This window comes from Micropterus dolomieu, linkage group LG20 (assembly GCF_021292245.1).
Source record: "Micropterus dolomieu isolate WLL.071019.BEF.003 ecotype Adirondacks linkage group LG20, ASM2129224v1, whole genome shotgun sequence".
In the NCBI taxonomy this organism is placed as follows: Eukaryota; Metazoa; Chordata; class Actinopteri; order Centrarchiformes; family Centrarchidae; genus Micropterus; species Micropterus dolomieu.
Window position 1 is genome coordinate 10,467,575 of NC_060169.1, and position 4,492 is coordinate 10,472,066.

Here is a 4,492-nt window from a genome sequence, read left to right on the forward strand (position 1 = left end):
AGTCCCATACGCACCAGCACGTACCTTGAGATCCTCGGGCAGAGGTCTGTTGTCTGTTCCAGAGTCTCGACTGAAAACTAAAGGGGACAGAGCGTTTGCTGTCAGGGCCCCGAGGCTCTGGAACAGCCTGCCCGAGGAAATCAGGTCGGCTGAGTCAGTGAACTCTTTTAAGTCCCTTCTTAAAACATACTTTTATAGGAGAGCTTTTCCCGATCTTATTTGACTTTATTTTATCCCTTTTATTTTATTGTATTTTACTAATTTTATATTAAATTTTCATGCTCTTATCTTTTTTTGTATTATTCTTTACACTTGTTAAAGCACTTTGTAACTTGTTTTTGAAAAGTGCTCTACAAATAAGGATTATTATTATTATTATTATTATTATAATGAATGTTGTATCACCAGCTGTGTCCAATCCAGGCTGCTTATAAAACTGCATAGCTATAAGGAATTCTGTAACTGTAACCTATTTTTTACTTACAGAGCACAACTGTGCAATGCAATTAATGACAGCTTATTAACTACTGTAAGTCAACATCCCCACCCAGACCAAATAAAACTGTAATGTTACATGATCAAAACTGTAAGCTGTTTTTCACTTATAGAGCACAACCATGGCAGCCTAACATGTAATCTGCAATGCAATCAATAACAGCTTAAACTCATGAAAGTCAAAACACCACCAGACTCTCAAACCAGTGTAATGTTAACTAAATAAAACTGTAAGGTTACATGATCAACAATGAACCTGTAGCCTGTTTTGCACTTACAAAGCACAACCATGTAATGTGCAATGCAATCAATGACAGCTTATTAACTACTGTAAGTCAACACACCACCAAACTCTCAAACCAATGTGGGTGTAAATGGGCCCAATGGAGGACTCGGCCCAAATTGATAATTCAAGGTCGACAACGCCACCATGGGACTTTCACCCAAAGAGTTTAAAATGTGAGCTTAACAGTTTTTACCAATCCTGGGATTCCCACTAGCACAGGCAAGACCACATAAAAGATCAGAGACAAGGTTTTTCCTTTGAGCAAACTTAAAATAATTTATTACAGACACAATAAAACAACTGCAAACTAAACATAACTATAAGAATAAACTAAAAACATAATCCATGCAAATAAAACAATCAACGACCAATAATACTTAAAAAACAAAATATGAGAGGAGAGTTTCGTTTATGCGTGGAAAACTATTGGTAAAGAGTGGCGGCAGTCTATAGTTCTATGGTGTGGATCGTATAAAAGGGGCTATAAATAAACACGTCAACACATCAATATAACAAAATAAAAACCCAAATCACGCTTAAAAGTACATGCAATGTTATTAAAATAAGCCACCTATTATACTTCACCACCTCTGGACCAAAATTCCCCCGAGCCACTATCAGGAGATCTTGGTTAAAATTTTATGTCGATAGCTTTTACTGAAATCAAAGCCAAATTAAAAATCACTAAAACAAAACAAAATACTCAAAGTAATAAACAGGTCATAACAATAAAAAAAAGACAAGGCTTCAATTAAAAAGTTTAAAATAATAAAAACAGGTAAGCTATGTTAGTGTGTAACTCCGACTAGGCAAAGCAGCAGCGGCAATCTGTGCTGCATGAATACAAAAAACAGCGGTTAGTGTTTGTCCCTATACGATTAGTTATAAACTAGAGTACCTTTGTGGTTCACACACACACACCTCTGAATCACAGCTTCACGGGCTGTCTTTCCCAGAGACCTCGCAGATGCCACACGGATCACAAAAAGCGTCAATCTAGGATAACAGTATAAGCGCACGCACACACCACTTTAGCGCACTACATAACAGAACAACATTACCAGAACAACATTGTTACATTGCAGGCATTACAGACCACGAATGACGGGACCGAGCAGCGATGCACAACCACACCACACAGCAGCAACAGCGGAAAGAGGAAGCTCGGAGCAGACGGTCATTTATTTCCGGGTGGCTAAAGTGGTGACTCACGTGACAGGTGACACTTAACCTGCCGGTTACATAGGCCTAATGTTAACTAAATAAAACTGTAACATTACATGATTAACAATCAAACTGTTACTGGTTTGCAGCCAATGGTAATAATTAAGATGATGGCAGCCAGCGGGCGTAAATAATTATATTAATCGACCACCACAAGTTTGGCAAGTAAACAAATGCTCATTCATCTTTTCATAACAGTCGGACCTAACCGTAGGTAGGTCGTAGCTAAAGCAAGGAGCAAGCAAACGTTAGATGGCCAATGCTGAGCTAAACATGTTTATTAACCTCAGGTTACTAACATATTTTGCTTTCTGCCCTGCTTTGTTTGTTTCCAGTTGTATGAAGTTTCAAACCCAAAGTTTATGATGAATGGCACAGCAGCTGCAGCTGTTGTGCGTGCAGCTGATACTACCTGTTCCGTAGGCAAGTTATAGGTAACGGAGGGAGAGGAGCAAGCTTATCAGACATTTCCTAAAAATAAACATTGTTCACGAGTCCCGCACCTCGAGTCCGAAGTCTGAAGTCTTTTAAGGACGAGTCTCAAGTCGAGTCTGAAGTCACTGTGTGTGCGACTTAAGTCAGAATCGAGTCCGGGTCTCAAACTCGAGAACCCATCTCTGGTTTGCATGTGTGTATACTCATGAGTCAAATCAACTTTGCCTTATCATCTGGTATCTTGGCAAGCTGATAGTGCTGCAGCATTTTTAACGGTGGTTGGATATTAATTTGTCTAATGATAACAACAGCAAAGACTAACCCCCTTGAGCAAACAGCCAAACCCAGGTCACTCCTTACTTCAAACGTAATCCAATACCTATACACTTCTCTGGTACTGAGATTTCTCTTTAGTCCTGTATTTTACTTTGCTTTGACCAAATAAATGGGAGCATGGGCTTTTTCCTGATTCTCCTACTGTTTTTCAATTCTAAGCCATCCTTCCCTACCTTAATTTCTTTCTTCATTCCTTCCTTCCATCCCCTCCTTCCTCAAACTTCACTTTACATCAAGGATGTTCGCAAGGACGGGCTAAAGTTGGCCGAGCAACAGGACATTTTCTCTCTTTGGCTTAGCTGCCCCTCTGGAGCAAAAAAAGTTTAATTTATGCTGTTGTGGTTGCATTAATATATACAATATATCACATGAACTCCTCTTAGCTAGCTAGCTAGCTGGCTAACCTAGAAAGAGAAAGAGCTGACGGAGGCAGGGAGCAACCTTGCAAAGCTGGATTCAGACTACCAGCAGCAGGTGAAGAATTATAACATAAATGTCAAGCAACCATTTCCTTCATAATTAATCAGTTGCTCCAGGATTTCAGGATTTTTAGACAAACCTTCTTTGGTTTAGCAAAGAAGGTTTGTCTAAAATCAAAGGCAACTGGACTTGGTTGAAGATACTAGAAGACGTTTTGTTCCTCATCCAAGAGACTTCTTCAGTGCTGAAATTACTAGAAGGGAAACTCAGCTATTTAATCTCTGTGTGGTCGTTGCCCAAGATGATCAATACCACTGGTATCATTAGTGCTCCTGGCTGTTGTAACACCAGTCGTTAGAACCACCTGTGGCCAAGTCTGAACGACCATCTTTGGCATCTTCGCCTAAGGCCAAGAGGTAACGTTTGTTAAGTTTCCAGGGAAGTGATGAAAGGACAGCATTGTAGGTGGGGGATAAGTGGTAGCGTTGACCCCTTCCTATGTTCAGCGACGGTGTCTCAACCCATGTGTAAATGGCTTCCTTGACATCTCTTTCAAACCATCCATCCTCTCTGTCTAAAATGTGCACCTAGTGATCCTCAAACAAATGTCCTTTATCCTTCACATGTAAATAAACTGCTGAGTCTTGACCTGAGGAGTTGGCCCTTCTGTGCTGAGCCATGCGTTTGTGTAGTGGTTGTTTAGTTTCCCCAATATACAGGTCTGTGCATTCCTCACTTCACTGGACCGCACAAACTAGATTGCTTTTCTTGTGTTTTGGGGGTGCGGTCTTTGGGGTGTACTAGTATCTGTCTAAGCATGTTACACAGGGATGTGGTGTTTGTTGAAAATCCTCCTGAGTTTCTCTGATACTCCAGACACATATAGAATCACAATGTTGTTGTGTTTGACCTTCTTTTCCTCCTCCCCTGTAGTGTTGGTCTTCCTGGATTTTGTGGCCGTTTTCACAAAGGTCCATTTAGGGTACCCACAGGCTGTAAGTGCCCCCTTCAAGTGGTTCTGTTCCTTCTCTCTGGCTTGTGCATGGTATGTTGTCCGCTCTGTGGTGCAGGGTTCTGATGACCCCTAGCTTATGTTCTAGTGGGTGGTGGGAATCGAAAAGTAAATATTGGTCTGTGTGTGTAGGTTTCCTGTAAATCCCAATTTGCAGGTTCCTGTCCTCTTCAATGTGTACAGCACAGTCCAGGAAGGCCAAACTGTTGTTGTGGACATCTTCTTGTGTGAACTTGATGTTTTGCTAAACGTGCAGTATTGTGGTCAAACATAAAAGGAAATTG

General features: G+C 40.8%; 1 long non-coding RNA gene across 1 annotated transcript; it reads right to left on the reverse strand.

Annotated features, from left to right (window-relative positions):
- Window positions 1-1,228: 1,228 nt before the first annotated feature.
- LOC123958462 lies at window positions 1,229-1,901 on the reverse strand. Its single transcript, XR_006822072.1, has 3 exons — window positions 1,878-1,901; window positions 1,703-1,777; window positions 1,229-1,609 (listed from the first exon to the last, which is right to left on the reverse strand). It is a non-coding gene; the product is annotated as an uncharacterized LOC123958462 (long non-coding RNA).
- Between the last annotated feature and the right edge of the window lie 2,591 nt (window positions 1,902-4,492).